This window comes from Palaemon carinicauda, chromosome 38 (assembly GCF_036898095.1).
Source record: "Palaemon carinicauda isolate YSFRI2023 chromosome 38, ASM3689809v2, whole genome shotgun sequence".
In the NCBI taxonomy this organism is placed as follows: Eukaryota; Metazoa; Arthropoda; class Malacostraca; order Decapoda; family Palaemonidae; genus Palaemon; species Palaemon carinicauda.
This window is the reverse complement of record NC_090762.1, coordinates 30,988,640-31,015,202: the sequence shown is the minus strand read 5'-3', so window position 1 is coordinate 31,015,202 and position 26,563 is coordinate 30,988,640. Positions and strand designations below refer to the sequence as shown.

General features: G+C 51.9%; 1 long non-coding RNA gene across 1 annotated transcript; it reads right to left on the bottom strand.

Annotated features, from left to right (window-relative positions):
- Window positions 1-332: 332 nt before the first annotated feature.
- Window positions 333-26,360, bottom strand: LOC137630124 (uncharacterized). Its single transcript, XR_011041664.1, has 3 exons — window positions 26,268-26,360; window positions 12,611-12,913; window positions 333-774 (listed from the first exon to the last, which is right to left on the bottom strand). It is a non-coding gene; the product is annotated as an uncharacterized lncRNA (long non-coding RNA).
- Window positions 26,361-26,563: the final 203 nt, after the last annotated feature.

Below are 26,563 nucleotides of genomic sequence, written 5' to 3'. Positions count from 1 at the left end.
AAATATCTATATAGGATATTTTTTCTGATATGAAGTCCGTAGGCGTAACATGTTTCCACGTCACAGGACGCTTTTAAAGAATACATATAGTGATCAAATTCATTAATGACTAAAACTAACATGTTAAATCATTTTATACTTTTCTGTTTAGTCAATTACTAACCTTATTGTACAAAACAATTACTGAAGCTTATATCAATCTTGTTCCTTGCAGGTGTGAACAAACTTGAAAACTATTTCCTTGCTCGAAGGCTAGTTTGACTTAAAGAGATTTCGTAAGAATATTCAGATGGTCTTAAATGATCGAAAAGCTTAAATATCAAAACTTTATATAAATTTATAGAAAAGTATATGGAAGACATAAATGTTCAGGCCACAATAAACAATTCTGAAAATGTTGACCTTACGAAGTACTACGATAGGACTTAATAATGCTTAAGTGACTTAATGACTAAAACATGACTGGTTGTTAAAAGTAAATGTTCGGAGTGGAAATTGAATTCTTTATATGAAAAGGTTTAAGATTGAACTACCCTGAATAAATTTGGTTAAGAACAAGACTTCTTAAAATGAAGTTGAAATTACGAAATGAATCATTCTTTAAAGACCTGACAGACTTCTAACTTCAGAGACTTCATTGTAAATGAAAAGCTAAAATATAATAATATATCCTTAGGAGCTCTCGGTTTGTTGACAGCAGTAGTTGTAGAGGGTGCAGTAAGATCTACATTTTTCTTGAAAACTTCCTCTCTTCTTGCCCTTGGTTCTTCAATCCTGTGGAAAGAAGATTGAAATATCAGTTTGACATCTGGATGGATATTTTACAACACTAAAATTTTCTGGACACTAATACAGCTTGAAATCACATAAAAAAAATCAGGCTATATATTAGTTTAGTGAGATTGATGTTACTGTACATGGACAAGAGTCGTGGCATGAGAATGAAACCATATCCAACAGATTTTTTAGATTTTAGAACAAAGCCCTCAGAAGAATATTTGGAGTTAAATGGCAGGGTAGGATTCGAAAGTTAACTATAAGAGAAATTACTCAAGTGTCATATTATTATCATTATTATTACCTGCTAAGCTACAACCCTAGTTGGAAAAGCAGCATGCTATAAACCCAGGGGCCCCAACAGGGAAGATAGCCCTGAGGGATTTTGAAGAGGAAATGTCTAAATAGATACGAGACCTCTGGTCATATTACGCCACAGATTATATCGACACCAATAGGTGAGCGTGCTAGTTCAACCTAGCATTCCTATGCATTTTTTCTCTGGTAATATCATAGAAGTTATATTCCTTAGAAATGGTGCTTTAGGAGCATTTCACTGGCCAGCACAGGTTGAGCCCAGAATTTGGAGTTAAATAGCAGGGTAGGATTCGAAATTTAACTAAGAGAAATTACTCAAGTGTCATATTATTATTATTATTATTATTATTATTACCTGCTAAGCTACAACCCTAGTTGGAAATGCAGCATGCTATAAACCCAGGGGACCCAACAGGGAAAATAGCCCAGTGCGGAAAGGTAACAACGAAAAATGACAAATTCGTAGATAATTTGTATTTTTCCTAACTATACAAACCTTAGCTATTTACTAGGGGTATTACTTTCGGCGTAGCTGAAATGTCAAGCCATTAAATTCTACCAAGGGTTAACTACCCATACAGCTAGCCAGTAGGGGTAGGGGAGGGAAGCCTGCTACCGGCTCCCCTCACACACCTGTGATTGAGCTTACTTTGTTTGGAGGTAGGACTTCAAGGGGGATAGGGCTGGGGGGTAAGTTTGCTTAAATAGCTAAGGTTTGTATAGTTGGGAAAAATACAAATTATCTACGAATTTGTCATTTGTTCCGTAACTGGAATACAAACCACGCTATTTAATAGGGGTGATTCACCCATAAGGTAGGGTGGACATCCCAGCCAATCAGGCTTTGGCATAACCCGGGAGCTCCTTATCCGAGTGTGTCAGTAATCAAAATTAAGGAGTCCCTGCAAAGGTTCGCGGCCTACGCAAGCTGTGTGTTGAGGTATATAGAAGTGTGACTGTCCAGGTAAAGTTATTCAGAGTTCTTTAGAAGGAAAAACTGTAACTAGGACTTACCCAATACCACCTCATCGGGTTTGGGGATGCAACAGTATTAGTTTTAATACTAGGTACAAATGGGAGCATGGTTTACCTGCAGTGGTTCGAGGTCAGCTGTGCAGAGAACCCAGGATGCTGCTTACCCCAAAAGAGGGGAGAATGAAGAAAACAATAAGGGCCAGTCAAACCTTTTCATTCACGCAGACTAAAACCGAATAACAATCCCCTCAACCATCTGCTACTTGTCCAATAAGGAGCTTGAGGTTTTAAAGCAACTGTCGTGCAGCCACCACAGGCTCGATAGAGAACGTATCGAGTCTCCTGTGGGTCATGTCTTGCAGGTAGTGGGATCTGAATGTGGTCTGACTATTCCACACCCCAGCTTGATGAACCTGTATCACTGAGAAGTTTCTCTTGAATCCCAGGGACGTAGCCACGCCCCTGACCTCATGAGCTCTGGGGCGACGTGACGGAGGAGGGTCTGAATTCAATGCATGGTCTATGACCTTGCAAATCCATGCTGATATGGTGTTCTTGGTGACCTTCCTCTTGGTTCTTCCTGTGCTGACGAATAGTGCAGGCACATAAGGACGGGCTGCGGCTGTTCTCTTAAGATACAGCCTCAAACTCCTCACTGGGCATAGTAAGAGATGGTCTGAGTCATCTGTTACAGTACGAGACTAGAAATCCGGAAGGAGTCGAATCATGGCTCCGCTACTCCCGGGTTCTGAGTTTTAGCAATAAACTTGGGGACGAAGCTGAACATAACCTCTCCCCATCCCCTTGAATGGGCGATGTCATATGAGAGACCATGAAGTTCACTGACTCGTTTGGCCAAAGCCAAAGCTAGCAGGAACACCGTCTTCCAAGTCAGGTGGCGACCGGTTGCCTGGCGTAATGGTTCAGAGAGAGGTCTCTTAAGAGACCTGAGAACTCAAACCACATTCCATGGGGGAGGTCTCACTTCTGACTGGGGGCAGGTAAGCTCATAACTCTATATGAGTAAGGAAAGTTCTAGCGATGAAGAAATGTTCATTCCTTTCAGTCTGAAGGTGAGGGTTAAGGCTGAGATATAGCCTTTTACTACCGAGACTGACAGGCGCATTTCTTCACGCAAATACACGAGGAACCCCGCTATTGCTGGAATAGTGGCATCGAGTGGAGAGATACCCCTTCCACGACACCAACCACAAAAGACTTTCCACTTTGCCTGGTAGACTGTTGCTGATGACTTACGCAGGTATCCGGACATCTTACGAAAATCTTCTCAGAGAGGAGATGCTGGATAGTCTCCAGGCGTGAAGTCGTAGCTTCGCTACGGCTTTGTGGAAGATGTTGGCATGTGGTTGTTTGATTAGATTGTGTCATGAAGGGAGTTCTCTTGGGGGGCTCCGTTAGGAGCTACAGAAGGTCTGGAAACCATTCTGCGTGATGCCATAGCGGAGCTAAGAGGGTAATTGAAAGATTGACCGATGTTCTGGTTTTGTTGAGTACCCTCCTCATCAGACAGAACAGGGGAAAGGCGTCAACGTCGATGTTATCCCACCGTTGTTGGAATGCATCTTGCCAGAGAGCCTTGGGGTCTGGGACTGGGGAACAATACAGTGGGAGCCCGAAGTTCAGGGCCGTTGCGAAGAGGTCCACAGTCAGAGAACCCCACAAAGTTAGGACTTCGTTGGCTACTAGATGATCCAAAGACCACTTGGTACTCACTATCTGAGACGCTCTGCTCAGGTTGTCAGCGAGCACATTCCTTTTGTCCGGAATGAAGCATGCCGATAGTGCTACCAAGTGGATTTTGGCTCATCTAAGTATCTCTACTGCTAGATGGGATAGCTGCTGCAAAAAAGTACCTCCTTGCTTGTTGATGTAAGCCACTACTGTGGTGTTATCACTCATCACCACTACTGAGTGGCCCGCCAGAACTGTTGGAACTGTTGAAGGGCCAGAAAGACGGCCTTCATCTCTAGGAGATTTATGTGGAGGTACTCTTCTGACTCTGACCAGAGGCCTTAGGTCGTGTGGTGCAGCACGTGGGCCCCCCACCGTTTTTTTTTGAAGCGTCTGCGAACAGCTTCAAATCCGGGGGGAGGACGAGAAGATCCACTCCCTTTCGAAGGTTCTTATCTGCCACCCACCACTGGAGGTCTGTCAGTTCCATGGGGATCCCGATGTCCGGGAAATTGCGAGTCTTATTCTACTGGGGCTTAGAGTTGCCACTAGAAGGATCTCATCCTGAGGCGACCATTTTGAACTAGACGGGCCAGTGATGAAAGGTGACCGACGTAACCACGTTTGGGCTGGAAGTTCTTCTCGTCTGAGAAAGCGTCTTGCGACCTTCCTCAGCCTTGTTATCCTGTCGTCTGATGGGAAGGCTTTGTGGAGATTGGTGTCTATAATCATGCCTAGGTATACCCATCTCTGTGTAGAAAGCAGAAAAGACTTCTCGAGATTTACCATGATCCCCAGGATCCTGGCAGAGTCTCAGAAGTTTGTCTCGGTGTTGAAGAAGGGTTGACACAGAGTCTGCTAGGATTAGCCGGTCGTCCAGGTAACGGAGGAGACGGATGCCAATCCTGTGCGCCCAAGATGACACTAGAGTGAAAACACTGGTGAAAACTCGAGGTGCTGTGGAAAGACTGGAGCACAGCACCTTGAACTGGTACTTTCTGCAGTCTAGCCTGAATCTTAAGTACTTCCTTGAAGACAGATGGACTGTGATCTGGAAGTACATGTCCTTTAGGTCCAGACTGCCAGTCTGACCGTGTTTGCCGTCTCCATGCTGAACGGAGTTTGTTTGACAAACTTGTTCAGGGCTAAGAGGTCGATGACTGGTCTCCAGCTTCCAGACGCATTTCTTACACGAAAAAATCAACTGAAGAAGCCTGGGGACCCATCGAGGACCTCTTGGAGAGCGGCCTTCTTCAACAGGGTTTGGACTTCTGCCCGAAGGGCCTGCCCCCTTGGTGATCCAAATCCCATGGCAAGGGAGTCTATTGACACTGGATTCCTGATCAGGGGAGGGAGAGATGTTATGAACGAGACGCGATATCCTAGACGGATCACGGAGATTGTTGTCCAGGAATCGGCCCCGAGTTGCTTCCACCTGTCTGAGCAACTTTGTAGGTATTCCCCCATGGTGGAAACGCAGGGGGAGTGACTATCCTAGCGTTTTCGGCTCTCTGCCGTTCCCTCTAGGATTCTTTCCTCCCCTGGAGGACTTTTTAGATACCATTGTCTTTGCTGCTAGTTTCATCGTCATGGTTTTGGTTGGACGGGACTGCTGAGGTGCTGGAGGTTTATAATAAGGCTTGGATGTCAAACCCCTATAGAGGAGGGAGTCTCGATGAGACTTCCTACACCTCTCAGCAGCAAGTTCCACCTCCTTAGGCTCAAACAGGTGGGCCCCCTCTAGGAAGGAATGACTGAACCTATTTATCTCTACGCTGGGGACCTGTTGGTGGAACCTTTCAGACACTGCATCTCGACGTATCAAGATAGTGTTTGCCCACAAGTTTAAAACTTGGTGGGCAAGAAATGTCTCCATTGCCTTCCTGGTACACTCCTTGAAAAAATCCTCGGATCGTATCAGCACACCCAAGGTCCCTAACCAGATGTCAAGCCACGAAGTAGCTGGCATCGCATACTTGGTGACCTTTTCCTGGTTAAGGACTTCGGCTGCCGAGAACGAGACCTGCCACCTGGAGTCTCTCTCAAGATTGACTCCCTTGGTTAGCTCTTCCATTGAGTGCTAAAGTGGAAGAGCTGAACAGGGCTCCTCCAGGATCTCAAAGTACGTCCTTTGCTGTATGCGAGGAGATGGGAGGAGCTTGTTCGTTGAGTCGGCAAGGTTGGAGGAGGCAAACTCGGAGAGCTGTTGGGCGATCTTGTCCCTGGTTCTCTTCTGTTATGTATTATTGTAATAATGTACACTCTTAATCCCAGGGCGAAGTCTGGCTGTCCTTTCCAGGTATTTTCTAACTGCCCTGACCGGGCATAGCAACAAATCCCTCGGGTTGTCTGATCGCAGAATCACTGGCACTGAAAATCCCTCAAACCTAGGGTCCCAGGAGGCTCTGCGTCTTGGCCACGAAATTGGGCAGGAACTTGAAACACTAATCCTTCCAACATTTCGAGTGCAAAACCTTGTACGACAGCCCATGGAGTTCGCTCACTCGTTTAGCCGAGGCCAGGGCGAGAGAGAAGACAGTCTTGAGGGTGAGCTTTGTCCAGAATGTCCCTGAGGGGGTCGAAGGATGGCTCAGACAAGGCCTTAAGAACTCTGGTCACGTCCCACTGCATGCAGTGGGATGTGGCCAGAGGCACGTGGAGAACACGATTGTTTGAAGCTCTTGATGAGCATCGAGATCTGCCGGGAATCTCCTAGATCTGGACCCTTGAGGAGAAAGACTTGGCCCAAGGCAGCTCGGACACCTTTGATGGCCGGGATAGACATGCCTACGTCGTCTCTCAGATAGACTAGGAAATCTGCTATCCTATGAATGGAGGCCTCCAATGGCCTAAAGTTCTGCGAGGCGCACCATTTTGTGAAAGTGGCCCATTTAGCTTGATAAACCGCGACTGAGGACCGTCTCAGGTAACCCGACAGCCTTGTCTTGTTGCGGTCTTCGATGAGTATCCTTCATTCCTCAGGAGCCACTCGATAACCTCCACGCGTGTAGGCGGAGGGACCGAGGGTTTTCGTGAAACCTTTGGAAGTGGGGCTGACGGAGGAGATCTTCTCTGTCCGGAAGAGGCCAGGGTGGAAGGAGGGCCAGTTCCTTTAGGTCCGTGAACCTCTCTCTCTCCGGCCACCAGGGCGCTACCAAAGTCATCCACAGGTTCTTTGCTCATCTCACTCTGTTGAGGACCTGCCTGAGCGTCCCGAAGGGAAGGAAGGCATGCACGTCGAGGTTGTCCCAAGAGTGTTAAAAAGCGTCCTCGAACAATGCTGTTGGATCTGGCACTGGAGAACGGAACACGGGGAGCTGTGTGTTGAGTTTTGTGGCGAAGAAGTCCATTATTAGCAACCCCCACCTCAGGATGACCATCTGACCCACTTCTGGGTATAGGGACCAATCCGACCCTACCACTTGGCCTATGCTGCTGAGGCCGTCGGCTAGGACATTTCTCTTCCCTGGAATAAACCTGGCCGTGACCTCGATTCACTCTTTTGCGGCCCATTCCAGGATCTTTGTCGTGAGACTGCACAACTCTTTCGACTTTAGTCCTCCTTGCTTTTTCACATAGGCTACCACCGTGGCGTTGTCGCACATCAGAGCCACCGTGTTTCCTCGGAGAAGGTGGACGAATTCTACGCACGCCCTCTGAACCGTCATCAGTTCCAAGAAGTTTATGTGAAGGTTCTTTTCTTCGGGGGACCACTTCCCCTTCGCTGATTCGTCGAGAAGATGGGATCCCCATTCCTCTTTTGATGCGTCCGTGAATAGCAGCATCTCCAGGGGATCGATCGCGAAGGGTATTCCCTCGAGGGTGTTCGTTCTGTCGTGCCACCACTTCAGGGTTTCCTTAGTCTCCGAGGACACCGTGACCATCTTGTGCAGAGACTTCCCCGAGGTCCAAAATTCTCTTAGGTTCCACTGAACCACTCTTAGTTTGAGTCTCCCCCGGGGACTAACTTCTCCAACGACACCAGGTGGCCCACAAACCTCTGCCAGTCTTTGGCTCTCCTCGGAAGGTTTGCTAGGAAGGGGAGAATTATCTGGTCAAGGTTTTTTAACCTCTCTGAAGAGGGGAAGGCCCTCCCCAACTTGGTGTCTAGAACCATCCTCAGGTAGGTCATCCTGGTGGAGGGTATCAGTTGCGACTTTTCTAGGTTGATATTACCCCAAGTCCTTGCAGAACTGTAGAAGCTTCGCGCCTTGCTCCTTCAGTACTTCCTCTTGAGGCTGAAAGCAACCACCAGTCGTCCAGGTAACGGATCAGGTGGATGCCCTGTTCGTGAGCCCAGACTGAAACTGTCGTGAAGATCCTCGTGAAGACCTGAGGAGCTGTTGATAGCCCAGCATAGGGTCTTGAATTGCAATGCCTGGGCACCCCATTTCACCCTTAGGAACTTCCTCCTGGAGGGGTGGACAGGGATTTGAAAATAGGCATCCTTGAGCTCTAGGGACATCATGAAGTCCCCCTCCCTCAAGGCTGCCATTACCAACTTCGAGGTGTCCGTCTTGAAGTCGGTCTTGCATACGAACTTGTTGAGGGCTGACAGATCTATGACCGGCCTCCAACCCCCTCTTGCCTTCTCCACCAGGAAGAGCCTGCTGTACAATCCCGGGGTGGGGTTCTTGACTAGTTCCAACACCCCTTTGGCGATCATGGCTGACACTTCCTCCTGTAATGCCACCTTTTTTAAGGGGTCCTTGGGAGCCAACCACTCCGTCTGTCAGTCTGGAATTAGAGGGGGCGGGTCCGCCAGGAAGGGCACCCTGTACCCGTCCCTCAGGACTGCTACGGTCCATGAATCTGCCCCGTTGTCCCGCCAAGCTTGCCAAGTGTGTTTGAAGCATCCCCCTACCTGAGGCTTTGGCAGTAGGGGGCCTCTCTCCCTACCTTCTCCTGGAGGCGCGGCTTGAACGTCCTCTCCTTGAGTTAGGGTAGGTAGTCCTAAAAGAGGCCTGCGGGGTCAAGCTTCCCCTACGGGAGGACTGCGAGGCTTGATGCCAGGGAACCGACGGGGAATCTCTTCTGGGTTGGACTGACGAGGAGTTGGGGCCGTCTGTAGTGGCTCTTCTATGCGCCGGACGCCTTACAGTTGGGGGCCTGGACTCCTCTTCCTCCTTGAGCCTCCTGATTCTTTCCATCACTTCCTCGACTGCCTTCAGGGGGAAGACGGAGTCACCCCACACCGGGGAGCTCCTCAGGCACCTCACCCCCTGCTCGGGTAGCCTACGGATTAGCTTATTAAGGAGGGTGTCTCTCTCCCATAAGACCCAGTTAGCCGTCTGCGTGAGGGATTGGAACGTGAGGAACTTCATCGCCTTTCCCCCTGAGCGGATCAGTTCTTGCAGTAAAGTCTGATTCTCCGGCACGGAGATATCATGAGAGGACTGGAAACCCACTAGGGTACAGGACGACCAGTGCAGCCAAGACGTGACGTTAACTAAGTCCTGGGCCATCCTCCATCATTGCGGTCTCCACTGGGGAGAAACACACTGGGGCAGAGGAGGCCCTGTCTTCCGCACTTCCTTGGTTCAGTGTGGCTATCGCCGCTTCGACCGCACAGGGACCTCCACGCCGACCGTCCGGGACGTCGAACCGTTTCTGTGTTCTTAGGACCGGAAGCAGCTTGGAGGACCCTTGGCCCCTGGGGGCGTCAGCTTGGCTCGCGAAGTACCTGTCTATATGGTCCACACCTAATTTCACATCCGGCACTAGAGGAAAGGTTAGGGATGGCTTCTGCTGGACCGGGTTGTCCACTAACCTGCCCAGACCGGAGAGCCAGGCTGCTCCATCGAGGGTTTCAGGTCGTCAAGCCTGTGGTGCCGCCTGATGAGCGCGAGCACCTTTCTGTAGGAGGAGACGTCATCTGCCGAGCACTCTCCTCCTTCTATAAGGCCTTCAGCCACTTGATCCTTCACGTCGGGTGCCTCGTGGGAGGCCAGATCTCATCTCTCTCTCGCCGTACCAATGGCGCGGGGACTTGCAGCACAGGTGGATCCGCTAGGACGGGAGTAGCCGTCATGGGTCTACCCCCTCCCTCGGAGCTCCGTGGTGCCGGGGGCCTACCCAGGTTTTTCGGTTGCTCCTGGCGCTTGGGTAGAGCTGCCATGGAACTGGGGCCAGGGGCCATGCTGCCGGGCCGAAGGGGCGGCTCTTTCCGCTGGGCGGATGGAGCCGGTGCCTTCGCGAGCTTAGGCTTGGCGAAAGACTTGTGTCGATGACTTCGGCGACGGCCGGACCAACTGGAGGACCCATGTCTCGAGGGCGATGAGGCGGCTCTAGGGAGCCACCCTGAACGGCCTGGAGCGGAGGCTGCCTTGATGAGCTCACTACGTGGGATGGTTACACGGACCCACTTGTCTCTGGACGAACGGCCCTTCCTATGTTTTTTCCTGGAGGTCCTGGCACTCTTCCTGGAAGGAGCTGACCACGAGCAAGACCACCTCCTTCGGGACCTCTTCCGCTTCTTCCTAGAGTCCCGGGGGCCGGAATCTTCCAAGGAGGACGAGTCCGATGAAGATGAGGCCGATGACGGAAAGGAAGACGAGTTCGCCGAGTCCTCCGAGATGTCTGATGCTGATGGAGGGTCCGCGTGTCGTTTCACCAGCAAGATCGGCTGCATAAAGAAGGGCGGGAGCATTGACGATGGCGCTGGGGGAGACCGCACAGTCTTCTTGGGGGCAAACCAGCTACCAAACTCTTCTTCTAGCCACATCGAGGACCTGAAGGGCATCCTACGGGCCGTCCATGTGATGGAGTCTGGGTTCGACTAGCCTATCGGAGGACTCTCTTTGTCCGCTTCTCCCCCGGTTGCTGAAGCACCTGAAACACACAGCCACGATGCAGGGGAAGCCGGAGCAGTCTTCCCCCACACCGGGTCTTTGGTAGAGACGGGCCCTGTAGGCACCAGAACCTCATCTCTCGAGCACACTTCCGCCCAGGCCCCCAACATGCCTGCACGGACACAACATCCCCCACATAAGGAACATCAGACTCATGGGGATCGGCGATGGGACACTTTCCCGCAATGGACTTACCTCGTTTCCTACTCTGGGTAAGGAAAGGTGAAGGGGAACCTTTCTCCGACGGAGCCGTGGGCGACGCGGTGCTCGCCTTCTTGAGAGATCGCTTGGGTGCCTTATTATTCTTAGTACAGTACCGTAGAGGGCCCACTGGATCTCGGGCCAGGACTACGTGGCGGACAGGAAACACACACTACGAACACAGCATGTGCGGATCCACCTCCGGTTTAGAGAGGAACGCACCACAAGATTTACCGGCATTAGGCCCGGGGCAATGATGTTGGTGATCCATAATAGTACACCAAAGCACCAAGCAACACAAGAACACAGGGGAAAGAGGTAGATGATAGGATATAAGGGTCGCGCGGGATGTGAGAGAGCGGCGAGATGTTAATCACGCCGTGACCAGAAACTTACTGGTGACAGAGACCTGGCCACACGCTCTCACTGACCCGGGTCGCCTCAGGGCGAGTATCCATCCGCCACAGAGGGACCCATCATAGAAAAGGGAGATAGGGGAAACTACACAAAATTCTGGTCAGTTGGGAGGAGAATCCCAGATACTTCTAAGAAAGTAGTTCGGGGTAAGTACTCCGTGTTGGAACAAACAATTTTAACAGTCCAATGGATAATGTTGATTCATTGCATAACCCATGCAGCATCAAAATATCCAACCTATCATATCATAACCCTTAGACGAAGTTAATCTACTAACTACAAACCATCCTATCTATCAACGACAATCCTGTCACACTGATACTTGATGTTTCTTACGTGAACTTTTGGGTAACTTACACAACATATTCACATGCTTGGTTATAATCAATGAATGTTCATAAAAAATCAGATCTGATGTATTGTCTCCATTGGTAAAAAAGAGAGAGAGAGAGAGAGAGAGAGAGAGAGAGAGAGAGAGAGAGAGAGAGAGAGAGAGAGAGAGAGAGAGAGAGAGAGAGAGAGAGAGAAATTGTTATATTAAATGGTCTAGGTAATTGTTTTATAAGGATGATATTACTATTATTATTATCACTAGGGGAGCTACAACCCTAATTGAAAAAGCAGGATGCTATGAGCCCTTAAGGAAAAAAAGCCTTGTGAGGAAAGGAAATAAGGAAACAGATAGAACAGTGAGCCCATATGTACCCTCAAGTAAGAGAAATCTAACCCAAGACAGCGGAATACCATGGCACAGAAGTTATGGTATTACACAAAGACTAGAGAACAATGGTTCGATTTCAGAGGCATTATTCTTTCGAGAAAATTTGGCTACTAGTTTTTTTAACAATGACGTCCAAACTTATGGCTGATTACATGAATTGGTCATTTTGCTTGACCGTGATTTTGACCTTCCAAAACTTAATCATTTTCAATTTTTTTACATAACAGTTAGTACCTGCAAGTTTCATTACTCTACAATTATAATTGTGGCCAGAAAGCTGTTCACACACACAAATGGGTGAAAACATAACCTTCCAGCTTCGTTGGCGGAGGTAATAACAAACCCCAACAACACGGGATTCAATTAGATAATTGAATAACACTAAGAATATATAAAAAATACCTCAAATCTTACCCACATTGCCACATGCAACAAAGAGACTATCCTTTTCCACCAAAAATTTCCCACAGAAAAATATTGAATTAAACAATGTGACTTCATGAACATTATACAGTATTGTCTATATCCTTAAATCCACGCATTGGATATCCCTAAGTATACAACGAGTCTTTTGATTGTTTACAAATTAATTCACCAGGAAAAGATACCTTATAAATACAAATGGTTATATTAAAACTTTAGTTTTCAAAATACTTACCGCATATATTGTGAACTATCTTCCTAACATTCGTTAGTTCATTTGGTCGCTGCCACCTCACCGTCCTTGTGAGCTAAAGATAGGGTGTTTGGGGAGCCTATAGGTCTATCTGCCGAGTCATCAGCAGACATTGGTGGAAAGGGGTCGTTGATCATATATAATATGGTCGGTCTCTGGGGCATTGCCCTACTTGATAGGGCAATTCATGAGCGGACTTTCAACCTTTAAGGGGCGATCGGGTCAGACAGCGCCCCGCCTTCTTTATGGTCCTTTTGCTATTTTGGTTGGTATGTCAAGGAATGTCTGAAAGAGAACCCAAGATGTTAAAAGGACCAAGAACAGAATTTTCAATACTAAAATTATAAGTAAAACTAACACCGAAATGATATGAAAAAAAAAAATAACCTATAACTGTGCGTTGAGTAAAATGGCTTCACCAAGTAACAATGATGTTCATCTAGCCCCTTTCCCCATGAAGATATGATTTTGAAGCTCTCTCTCTCTCTCTCTCTCTCTCTCTCTCTCTCTCTCTCTCTCTCTCTCTCTCTCTCTCTCTCACCAAGATAAAGTTTAGGAAAACAGTTCTAATAATTTCTAAAATGACAAATTCGGAGATAATTTGTATTTTTCCTAACCATACAAACCTTAGCTATTTACATTGGGTTTACCTTTCGGCGTAGCTGAAATGACGAGCCAATAGTTTTTAACGAGGGTTAACTACCCCCCCGGGGTAGTTAGCAGGGATAGGGGAAGGGATAGCTTGCTACCCCCTTCCCCCCCACACCGGTGATTTGCTTAACTTCACTTAGAGGTAGGACTTGACTTGGGGGTCAGGGCTGGCAGCCAAATATGTGTAAATAGCTAAGGTTTGTATGGTTAGGAAAACTACAAATTATCTCCGAATTTGTCATTTGTTCCGTAACCGAAATACAAACCACGCTACTTACATTGGGTGACTTACCCCTTAGGAAGGGTGGAAAGTCCCCAGCCTTACTGACTTTGGCTTTACCCAGGGGCTCTGCCTCCAAGTGAGTAGCACTTGAGAAAAGGAGCCCCTGCCCCTCACAAGTTCCTTGCTTCGCTAGGAACGAGTGGCCTATATAAATTGTGTGTGGAGGAAAGCGTGACTTGTCCTATGAAGTTGACCTTTAGATAGGAATCCAGGATAGGACGTTCCCAATACCACCTCGTCAGGGTATGGGGGACGCGACAGTATTAAACTTAATACTAGGAGCACAAGGAAGCATGGGTTACCAGCAGAGGTCGAGGTCAGCTATGCGAAGGCCAAGATGCTGCTTCCCCAAGAGAGGGGAGAATGAAGAAGGGTCAGACATACTCTTTCATTCACGCAGACTAAAACCTGGTAACAACGCCCTCAAACTACTGCTACTAGTCCATAAAGGAGCCTGAGGTTAGACCAGCTGTTGTGCAGCCACCTCAAGGCCAATAGAAAACGTATCGAGGCTCCTGTGGGTCACGTCCTGCAGGTAGTGGGCTGTGAAGGTCGTTTGACGCTTCCAGACCCCAGCTTGAAGCACCTGCGTCACAAAGAAGTTTCTCTTGAAGGCCAGGGACGTAGCAACGCCCCTGACGTCATGTGCCCTAGGGCGACGTGACGGAGGAGGGTCTGGATTCAAGGCATGATAGATAACCCTTCGAATCCAAGCCAAGATGGTATTCTTGGTGACCCTCCTCTTCGTCCTGCCTGTGCTAACAAACAATGCTCGCACTTGGGGACAAACTGCAGCTGTTCTCTTCAAGTAATACCTCAGACTCCTCACTGGACATAGTAGCAGCTGGTCTGGGTCGCTTGTTACAGAACGGAGACTCACGATCCTGAAAGAGTCGAATCGTGGATCCAGCAATCCAGCATTCCGAGTCTTGGCAACAAACTCAGGGACGAACCTGAACGTTACCTCCCCCCTCCCCTTGAATGGGCGATGTCGTACGAGAGACCATGAAGTTCACTAACTTGCTTGGCCGAAGCCAAAGCGAGCAGGAAAGCCGTCTTCCAAGACAGGTGGCGATCAGAGGCCTGGCGTAATGGTTCGAAGGGAGGAGGCGGCCTCACTTCCAACTGGGGGCAGGTAAGCTCATAGCTACGTATGAGTAGAGAGTTCCAGCGAGGGAGAAATGTCCACACCTTTCAGCCTAAAAGCCAAGCTTAAGGCTGAGCGATAGCCTTTCACTGCTGAGACAGAACGGCGCATTTCCTCCAGCAGATACACGAGGAACTCCGCTATTGCTGGAATAGTGGCATCGAGTGGAGAGATACCACTCCCACGACACCAACCACAGAAGACTCTCCATTTTGCCTGGTAGACTCCCTCAGAGGATTTCGCAGGTGCCGAGACATTCTCTCCGCAACCTGTTGCGAAAAGCCTCTCTCCGTCAGGAGATACTGGACAGTCTCCAGGCGTGAAGCCGAAGCGAGGCCATGGCCTTGTGAGGGATGTTGGAGTGTGGTTGTCTGAGTAGCTCGTGTCGTGGGGGAAGTTCTCTCGGGAGCTCCGTCAGGAGCTGCAAAAGGTCCGGGAACCATTCCGCGTGATGCCATAGCGGAGCTATCAGTCATCGAACAGTTGACCGATAGTCTGGTCCTGTTGAGCACCCTTCTCATCAGACAGAACGGTGGGAAGGCGTACATGTCGATGTTGTCCCACTGTTGCTGGAAAGCATCTTGCCAGAGTGCCTTGGGGTCCGGGACTGGGGAGCAGTACAGAGGCAGCTTGAAATTCAACGCTGTCGCGAACAGATCCACAGTTGGGGAACCCCACAAAGTCAAGACACTGTTGGCTATCTCTATCTGAGGATCCAAAGACCACTCGGTACTCACTATCTGCGAAGCCCTGCTCAGACTGTCGGCGAGCACATTCCTCTTGCCAGGAATGAAGCGAGCTGATAGTGTTATCGAGTGGACTTCGGTCCACCTCAATCTCTACTGCAAGATGGGATAGCTGCTGCGAAAAAGTACCTCCCTGCTTGCTGATATAAGCCACTACCGTGGTGTTGTTGCTCATCACCACCCCGTAATGACCCGCCAGGGTCCATTGGAACTGCTGAAGAGCCAAAGACGGCCTTCATTTCTAGCAAGTTGATGTGCAGGTACTTTTCTGATTCTGACCAAAGGCCTGAGGTCCTCTGGTTCAGAACTTGCGCCCCCCCAACCCTTCTTTTGACGCGTCCGAAAACAGTGTCAATTCCGGGGGGAGGACGAGAAGATCCACTCCCTTTCGCAGGTTCTCGTCGACCAGCCACCACCGCAGGTCCGCCTGTTCCAAAGATCCTATCTGGACCTGTACGCCCGGGGAATCGGATCCTTGATTCCACCGGGACTTGACCCGCCACTGCAGGGATCTCATCCTGAGGCGGCCGTTTGGTACAAGACGAGCCAGGGAGGACAGGTGACCTAAGAGACGCAACCACGATTGGGCGGGAAGCTCTTCTCGCCTGAGGATGGTTTCGCCACCCTCCTCAGCCTCGCTATCCTGTCGTCTGATGGAAAGGCTTTGTGGAGATTGGTGTCTAACATGCCTAGATAAACCAGTCGTTGGGACAGCTGCAGAGAGGACTTCTCGAGATTTACCACGATCCTCAGATCCTGGCAAAGACTCAGAAGCCTGTCTCGGTGTCGAAGAAGGGTCGACTCCAAGTCTGCTAGGATCAGCCAGTCGTCCAGATAACGAAGGAGACGGATGCGTCATCCAGATAACGAAGGAGACGGATGCGTCGTCCAGATAACGAAGGAGACGGATGCGTCGTCCAGATAACGAAGGAGACGGATGCGGTTCCTGTGCGCCCAAGATGAAATCAGGGTCAACACTCTGGTGAACACCTGAGGTGCTGTGGAGAGACCGAAACAGCACCTTGAACTGGTAGGTCTTGCTGTCTAGGCTAAATCTCAAGTACTTCCTGGAAGATGGATGGATTGGGATCTGGAAGTACGCGTCCTTTAGATCCAGTGTGCACATGAAGTCTAGAGGTCTCACCGCAAGTCTGACCGTTTCCACTGTCTCCATGCTGAACCGAGTTTGCTTGACAAACTTGTTCAGAGGCGAGAGGTCGATGACAGGTATCCAGCCTCCAGACGCCTTCTTTACAAGAAAGAGTCGACTGAAGAAGCCTGGGGAGCCGTCGACGACCTCCTGGACAGCATCCTTCTTGAGCATGGTCTCGACTTCTGCCCGAAGGGCCAGCCCCTTTGCCGATCCCATGGCATAGGAGCTCAACGACACTGGATTCGCTGTCAGGGGAGGTTGAGATGTTGTGAACGGGACGCGATAGCCTTGGCCGATCACAGAAATCATCCAAGCATCAGCCCCATGTTGCTGCCACATGTGCATGCAACGTCGAAGGCATCCCCACACAGGTGGACACGCGGGGGGACTGCCACTCCTAGCGTTTGCGGCCGCGGCCGCCCCCTCTAGGAGTCTTGCATCCCCTGGAGGACTTACCGCCCCTCTTGTCCTTGGCTGGAAAGGGCTGGGGCTTAGACACCACTTTCTTAGCTGCCGGTGCCTGCTTTGGTGTCTTGCAAGGCTGCTGCTGCTGTTGCTGCGGAGCTGGAGGCTTATAGGGCAGAGCTGTAAGGGCCCTACGGATGAGGGAGTCCTGGCTAGACTTCCTCCACCTCTCAACTGTTCGTTCCATGTCCTGAGGCTCTAGCAGATTCCCCCTAAGGAGGGAAGCATGCCTGAGCCTACAGACATCCACGGCGGGGACCTTCGGGTGGAACTTCTCGGTCACCGCATCACGCCGCTTCAATACCGAGTTGGCCCACAGGGTGGTAACCTGATGTGCCAGGAACTCGATGGAGCAGGTGCCCGAGAGTAAGAAAGTCTCCAGGGCCTTCCTATTGGCCTCCTTAGACAAATCCTCAGAGCACAATAGGATGCTCAGAGACCCTAGCCATATATCCAGCAACGAAGTGGCCTGCATGGCGCATTTCGCGACCTTCTCACGGCTCAGGATCTCCGACGCCGAGAACGTCACCTGCCGGGCGGAGAGCTTCTCGAGAGGAACTCCCTCAGCAAGCTCTTCTACGGAATGATGGAGAGGAAGAGTGAGACTAGACTCCCCAAAGATCTCAAAATACCTCCTCTGCTGGAGACGAGGAGGTGGGAGGAGTTTGTTCTCGGCAGAGGAACAACTGGAGGAAGCGAGAGCCTCAAGTAGAGCATTGGCCCTGGCTCTGGCACTCTTCACCCCTTGGGACCAGGGCAGAGCCGCGCTGGCCTTGGGGGGCTTCTGAGTACCATACACCTGGTCCAGGACAGTGTCCTTGCCTTCTCGGGGGGCGATCACGGGGTCCATGAACCCGTTGAGTTGCCTCATCAGGCTCAGGACCTGCCAGAAGGCATGCTCAGACTCCTGCTGGTCTCCTCCTTGCGGACTGGCAGATAAGTCTCCCGTCCCCGGAATCTCTTCCTGGGGAGATGCGTGGACGTTCTCCCGGGGTGCAGCTGGTTCCTGACGAATCCTAGAAGACGACTTCGGGATTGTCTTGGAGTCCTTGGGTTCTCTCCTGGGCGGGATACACGACCCCAACAAAGAGGTTTGGAAGGCGCCCTCCGCGCGAGACGATTCCCCTCCACGAGGAGACGACTCCCCCCTTGGTGCCGAGGGGGAGACCATCACTTCACTAGATTCTCCCGAGGACGGAAAAGCCACGTCCTCGGGAGGAGAAAGCGCCTGTGAAGGGGATGGAGCCTTCCTGACAGACGTCTTAGGAACCAACTTCTCCCTGGGAGAAGTCACCACGAAGTCCACTCCTCTCCTTCTCTTCAGCGGGGGCGAGGCAGCCGTTGGCTTGTGCCCTTGATCGGCGAGTGCCGGCTTCATAGCCTTCATTAACGCCCGCATCAGAGGACCAAACCAAGTCTGCCGAGACACAGACACAGAGTCCGAAATTCCCGCTGGAGGGAAGGGGATCGGGCGATCCTTCGGAGTGGACACCACTGGACCTGCCTGAAAAGGAAAGGGGGAAGAGAGTTGTACTGACCTCTTTGATGGGTCTTCCCTACCCTGCACAAGAGTCCTGCGTTTAGGCGGAGGCGATCCTGAGTGCGGTCTGGCGACACGCGTCCCTGCTGCTGCCGCGGGCTGCGGAACCCGACGCGAACGGGGGTCGTGCCGACGCTCGTACATAGGCGAAATTACGGAGTCACGCGCGAGAGGATGTTGAGGCATGGGCGCGCAAACACGCGGAGACAAACCAGCGCGGGAGCGATCGCGAGCAGGCGAAGGGTTGCGCGGACGCGAGGGCGCACAGGCGAACGAGCGCGTGGGCGAGCTGGCGAGTGAGCACGTTAGCGCGTTGGAGCATGGGCGAACGAGATCGCTCCGATGACCGCTGACGATCTTGACCAGGAGACCTGTAGCGCGTGGGAGAGCGATGGCGAGCAGGCGATCAGCGGCGGGCTGGTGAACGCTGGCGCCTAGGCGAGCGATGGTGCATGGTGGCGCGTTGGCGAGCGATAGCGCGTAGGCGAACGACCGCGTGTGAGCGAGCTGACAGAAGGCGACCCATGTCTCTCCAGATCCTCTGGGCAACGGCACGTCGGAGAGTGCTTGCGCGCAGGCGATAGGTCACGCGGGCGGTCTGGAGATCGCCAATGTTCAGGTGATCGTTGACGCGCAGGAGATCGCTGACGAGCAGGCGAATGTTAATGCGACTTTGATCGCTGGCGAGCAGGAGGGTGACGCATGGAATCCTGTCAGGAAGCTGCCGGCGCGGGGCGCAGAGGCGAACGCTCACGAATGGGCTCAGGAACAGGAGGCGCGTGGGCGTACTGGCATTTTGGAAGTACGTGTGGAGACCGCGAGTGTTGCTGCGCTGGAACAGGCTGACGAGCAGGATCGCGAGGGCGAGGAGAAGTCCTTGTTCAAGAGCGTGGGCGCACAGGGCGCGAGTCAGGAACTGGGAGCGCAGGTGCGCACTGACGGGCAGGAGATCTTGGGCGCTCAGGGGAATGCTGGCGCACTGGGCGCTCAACAGGAACAACAGGATGAACGATGTCCTCAGGAGAGCACTGGCGAGAAGAGGGGCGACGATCATCAGGAGAGCGCTGGCAAACAGGAGAATGCTGACGAGCAGGGGAGCGCCTGTGCGCTAACACTGCAGGAGGGCGCGCAGGGGAACCCTGACGCGCAAGGGAAGAGCCCACACCGTGGGAAGCATCCCTTTGCCCGTCGGCTGACGAGGTCAGGCTGCTGGACATCTGCACCAGAAGCGGAAGGTCTGGAAGGCGTAGGAGACCGATCCCCGGAGAGGTCTAAGGAAGCTGGAGCTGCAGGCTGCTTACGGCGAGGAGAGTCCCCCTCGGAGGAAGGAGGCGAAGATTCAAAAAGGCGCCTCTTAGCACCCTTATAGGGAGACGGGAGGCCCTTGCAGCGCAGCAAAGCTGCCCCCTCTCGGTGAGCCTTACGGCAAGGGCGACCACAAGGGAGATGGTCAGGACCATCAGTCCTCCAAAGGGGAGTCTCAGACAAAGCGCTCCCCCTAGAGGGAGGCTTGGCAGCAGAAGAGCCCGCGGGACTCCCTTCCCCCTTCGAAAGATGTACGAAAGGGGGAGGAGAGCCTTCAGAACCATCATCCACAACAGGAACCGCAGAGGATTGACCCGACCCGTCGAAAGCCTCTGCCACCACGACGTCGACGATAGACTTAGGATCTATCTCTGCTATCACCGGCGACTGCTTAACAGCGGCCCCCAACTGGACAAGGTCAATCAGGCCTTCCCTGGAGGGCAGGCCCTTAAGCCCAAAGGAAGCCCAAATCTGAAAAAGATCATCATGAGACAAGGAGTCATTAGCAACAACCTCCCCCGGAGGAGGAGGGGGAGCCGCCCCATTATGGGAGGCGACGCCCTCTCCCCCAATCCAAGGTCGGGAAACAGAACTAGGGCCTGCGCTCCCCCTCGGCGGTCTCTCCTTAGGAGCCGAACGAGGGGGAGCTTCAGAGGAGGTTTGGGCGGCGAAAGAAGAGTCCCGAGAGCCTTCCTCCTTCAAGGCAACCCCAGAAGGAGAACGGTCTCTCTTGGACTTCTTACGCTGGCGGCCAAACCTCTCCCATTGGGAGGCAGACCACTCCCTGCACTCACTACACGTGCTCTCTCTCTCACACCGTCGGCCTCGACACTGCGGGCAAATGGTGTGAGGATCCGTGTCCACAACAGACATGAATGTACCGCAAGGGCGACCGGCAATCCCAGGCCACTTGCGCATGGTGAACAATAAAGGATGAGGCCAAGTTCAAACACTCCTTCAAGTAGTGAGCTGTGAAGGTTGACTGACTAGCCCAAGTACTTGCCCTCAGGATTTGGCCGACTGCCATGTTTTTCTCAGAAAGGCCAACGAAGTACTAAGCCCTCTGATGTCGTGGGGTTTAGGCTTACCCGGAATTGGAATCCCTACACTACTGTAGGCTCTCCTGATCACCTGCCGTAGCCAGAAGATTGTATTTTTGGAGATTGGTTTCTTTACTAGTCCTGAAGAAACGAACACTTTTGATTTCGGGTCAGTCTGGCTGTCCTCTCCAAGTACTTCCGTACTGCTCTGACAGGGCACAGAAGCAAGTCCCTCGGGTTGTCCGAACGTGGGATTGCCGGCACCGAGAATCCTTCAAACTTGGGGTCCAGAACTGCTGGGTTCTGGGTCTTGGCCACGAAGGATGACACCTCGTATGAAAGTCCATGAAGCTCCCCTACCTGTTTTGCTGATACCAGCGCTAACAGAAAAACTGTCTTGAGGGTGAACTTCTTGTCCAAGATGTCCTTTAGGGGTTCAAAGGGAGGTTCTGACAGCATCTTCAGGACTCTAGCCACGTCCCACTGGGGCACCGTAACTGCCTGAGGGGGGCACAATTGCTCGAAGCTCTTGATGAGCATTGAGTTGTGTCTAAGGAACCCAGGTAGATGCCCTTCAGGAGGAAGACTTGTCCTAGGGCGGCTCGGACTCCTTTAATAGTTGGGATAGACATATTTACCTCGTCCCTGAGATAAACTAGGAAGTCAGCTATCTCCGGGATGGAGGTTTTCAACGGCTTGATGTTCTTCAGGACGCACCACTTCGTGAAGGTAGCCCATTTTGCCCGGTACACAACGGCTGGCAACCGTCTCAGGTACCCTGACCTCCTTGTTGCCGTCTACGCCAAATACCCTTCCTTCCTCAGGAGATGCTCGATAACCTCCACGCGTGAAGGCAGAGGGACCGAAGGTTTTCGTAGAACCTTTGAAAGTATGGCTGCCAGAGAAGGTCTGGTCTGTCCGGAAGGGGCCGAGGTGGAAGCCGCGCCAGTTCCTTTAGATACGCGAACCACTCTCTCTCCGGACACCAGGGCGCTCCCAAAGCCATCCACAGGTTGTCCGCTCGCCTCACCCTGTTGAGGACTTGCCTGAGCATTCCGAAGGGAGGGAAGGCGTAAACGTCGAGGTTATCCCAAGGATGCTGGAAGACGTCCTCAAACGCCGCCCCCAGATCTGGCACAGGAGAACAAAACACGGGGAGCTGTGTGTTCAGTCTCGTGGCGAAGAGGTCTATTACTGGCGAGCCCCACTTCTGAATCAGAGTCTTGGCCACTTCTGGGTGCAAGGACCACTCAGACCCCACCACTTGACCCATTCTGCTGAGGCCGTCGGCCAGGACGTTTCTCTTCCCTGGAATGAATCTGGCCGAGATCTTGATCAACTCCCTTTCGGCCCATTCCAGGAACTCTGTGAGGACGCACAACTCCTTCGATTTTAGCCCTCCTTGCTTCTTTATGTAGGCCACCACCGTGGCGTTGTCGCACATCAGTGCCACGGTGTTTCCCCGGAGCCGATGAACGAACTCTAGGGACGCCCTTTGCACTGCCATCATTTCCAGTATGTTGATGTGCAGGTTCTTCTCTTCGGCTACCCACCTTCCTCTCGCTGTGCTGTCGAGGAGATGAGCACCCCAACACTCCTTGGATGCGTCCGTGAACAGGAGCATCTCCGGAGGGTCGGCTGCGAAGGGCATCCCCTTGAGGGTGTTCGATCTATCGTGCCACCACTCAAGGACCTCCTTCGTCTCCGGGGACATCGGGACCACCTTGTGCGGGGAGTCTCTCTGGTTCCAGGCCTCCTTCAGGTTCCATTGTACTCCCCTGGGTTTGAGTCTCCCCTGTGGGACTAGCTTCTCTAATGACACGAGGTGGCCTATCATCCTCTGCCAGTCCCTGGCTCTCCTGGGCTGGTGCGACAGGAAGGGCCGTAGCATCTGGTCCAAGTTGTCCAGTCTCACAGCGGAAGGGAAGGCTCTCACCAACCGGGAGTCCAGGACCATCCCGAGGTAGGTTATCCTGGTGGAGGGTATCAGTTGGGACTTCTCCAGGTTGATGGTGATACCCAGGACATTGTAGAACTGCAGGAGCTTCGCGCCTTGCTCCCTCAGTACTTCCCGAGGCTGAAAGCAACAACCAGTCGTCCAGGTACCGAATCAGGCGGATGCCCTGTTCGTGTGCCCAGGCTGAGACTATTGTGAAGATCCTCGTGAAGACCTGAGGGGCTGTGGACAGACCGAAGCAGAGGGTCTTGAACTGCAACATTTGGGTACCCCATTTTACCCTTAGGTACTTCCTGCGGGAGGGGTGGACAGGGGTCTGGAAGTATGCGTCCTTGAGGTCTATGGACATCATGAAGTCTCCTTCCCTCAAGGCCGCTAGGACCAGCTTCGGAGTGTCCATCTTGAAGTCGGTCTTGCACACGAACCTGTTGAGGGCTGAGAGGTCTATGACTGGTCTCCAGCCCCCTGTTGCTTTCTCCACCAGGAAGAGTCTGCTGTAGAACCCTGGACCTGGGTTCTTGACTGGTTCCATTACCCCTTTCGCCAACTTCGCAGAGACCTCTTCTTGTAAGGCCGTCCTTCTCAAGGAGTCTATCGGTGCCAACCATTCCGCCTATAGATCTGGTATCAGAGGTGGGGGGTCCACCAGGAAGGGCAACCTGTACCCTTCATTCAGGACTGTCACAGTCCACGGGTCCAATCCGTGGTCTCGCCATGCTTGCCAAGAACGTTTGAGGCATCCCCCCACCTGAGGCTTCGGCAGGAGTCTTGGGCCTCTCTCCCTATCTCCTTCGAGAGACGCGGCCCGACTGACCTCTACGGGAGGGCTGCGAAGGTTGCTGCCAGGATGTAGTAGGGGCATCTCTCCTGGGCTGGTTAGGCGAGGCGCGAGGGGGGAGAGGAACGTCGGAGGGTGTCCTTCTGTGGGCGGGTCTTCTCGCTGAAGGGGGTGTGGGTTCTCCCGCATCCTTTAGCTTCCTCACCCTCTCCACCGTCTCTTCCACCTCCTTGAGGGGGAACACTGAGTCGTCCCACAGTGGAAGGCTCCTCAGGGACCTCACTTCTCTGTCAGGGAGCCGCCTTACTAGTTTGCTGAGAACAATGTCCCTTTTCCTCAGTATCCAGTTGGCAGCCTGTGCTATGGATTAATAAGAGAGGAACTTCAGGGCCTTACCTCCCACGCTAATCAGCTCCTTCAGCAAGGCCTGATTCTCCGGGATAGTGAGGTTGTGCGAGGACTGGAACCCTACCAGCGTGGAGGCCCACCAATCCAGCCACGATGACACGTGAACCAAGTCCTTGGCCAGCTCCTCCATCATGGAAGTCTCCGCCAGGGAGAAACAAACCGGGGCAGTGGTAGCCCTCTCCTCTGCTGCTCCTTGTCCCAAGATGGCGACTGCTGGTTCCACCCCACAGGGCCCCGTGCGGTGTCCTTCCGGGAGGTAGAACCGGCTCTGTGTCTTCGGGCCATGGAGAAGTCTAGAGGCGCTCTGGCTCTTGGGAGCTTCCGCATGGTTGGCCACGATCTTGTTAACGTGCGCCAATCCCAGCTTCACATCCTTGGCCAAAGGGAGGGCTAGCGAGGGCCTGGTTATGGGGGATGCAGACCCGCACCCATTCTTCCTCCGGTGAAATGCTTCTCCTGAACTTCCTCCTGGGGGATCTAGAACGTGGCGGGATCTTGAACGGCGGGATCTTGAACGGCGGGATCTTGAACGGGAACGTGAGCGAAATCGCCTCCTGCGGGAACTATCTCGCCATCTCCTATAGTCCCTCGGGGCTCCGTCTTCCAATGAGTAGGAATATGCGTCGACCGAGGAGCCGGAAGACATGTAGGACCTCGCAGAAGGGCCTGATTTATGCCTCGTTGCTGGTGGTTCTACATGGTGTTCGGTCAGCAACGAAGGCTCCAGGAAGACGGCCGGGAAAGTAGCTGAAGGCGTTGGATGGGAGCGGGGGGAGCTCCTCGCTGGGGAACCAGGTCTCAAACTCCTCTTCCATCCTCAGGGGAAATCTGAAGGGCGTCTTCGGAGGCGCCCACACGAGGATGTCTGACGGCGGCGAGTCCTCCTTCTCGGCGGCACCCTCGGCTGCTGACACACCTGAAAAACCTGCCCAAGAGGCAGGAGAAGAGACTGCAGCAGTTTTACCAAACATCGAATCGTCCAACGAGACGGGACCTGCCTTCACCAGGGCTCCGTCCCCCCCACCACACACCGGCACCTCCCTCAGGTCCCCCACTTGCCTGGATCGAAGACACAATCCCACTGTCAGGTAAATTAGACTCCTGGGGAAGGACCACAGGCCGCTTCACCACAACATACTTACCTCGTCCCCTACACTGGGTAGGGGAAGACGGCAGAGAGACACTGTCTGACGGGACGCCGGGCGAAGCGAGAGGCGAAGAGACGTTGGGCTTCCTAGGAGAACGTCATGAGGCCTTCTTCTTCTTGGTGCCGTATCGCACCCACTGCACCTCATTCCAGGACTCGCACACCGGACACGTGGCTGTAGGGGAACACACACTGCCCCTACACGAAGAACACAAGGAGTGTGGGTCAACTTCGGGCTTAGAGAGGAGAGCGCCACACGATTGGCCAGCCACAGGCCCAGGGCAACGACGGGGATGCTCCATAAAGCACTAGTAAGATACCGCGAGACACAGGAACACATTGGGAAAAGGATAGGGAAGAACACAAAGGGACCACATGGGAACCGTGTGAGACACAAAGGGTCGCACTGGTTTAAGAGAGAGCGTCGGGATGTTAACACCAACGCGACCAAAAACTTACTGGAGATCGAGACCTGAGCAAGCATGCTCTCTAACCCCGGGTCGTTTCTGAGCGCGTATCACTCCGTCAGAGATTACCCCGCATAGAAAACGGGAGTAGGGTAAACTACACAAAATTCTGGTCGGGTGGGAGGAGATCCCAGATACTCCTCCTAAGAAAGTAGTCTGAGGTAAGTACTCCGTGTTGGAACAAACTAAAATTATATTAACTGAAAACTTCATGAATAACAAATCACAATTTAATCTTAAAAATTCTTGTGTTATAATAAGTAATCAAAATATTAACTTCAGAAGCTGCAAGGGAGTCAGTCACTTGTAATTTTGATCAGGTTTCGTCTCATAAAACGAAAAAAAGAATAAATGTTTCCCGAGAATAATTATAAATTGAACGACAAACTACTGGGGTTCATCGGAAGAGCAAATTCTAAAGTACCTCTTGGAGTGTTACTTAGAAAAATGATAAATAAACTTTGTCAAATGGAATCCTCTAACTAAGCAACAGTCCTTAATTTCTTACATCGAATTCCAATTTCGCTAGAAATTAATGCATAAAATATTTACCATCATTCTACATAAAAAGGAACATCAGCCTTACACTACACTGGCTATCAAAATAACAAAAACTCATTCTGTTTACAACCACTTATAATCACCTGAAGGATTCGCCCAACTCTCTTCTAAAATGTTTAACAGAGACTGACAGCAACAATGAGTCAAATGTTCCAGTAATGCATCCAACCTTTCATAGCCCAACGTTTAATTTAATATTACTCAATAAAATTACCTTCTTAATTATTACTAAATTGATTAAGTATATAAAAACTTGAAAATGTAAACGAGAATCGTTTACATCTTAT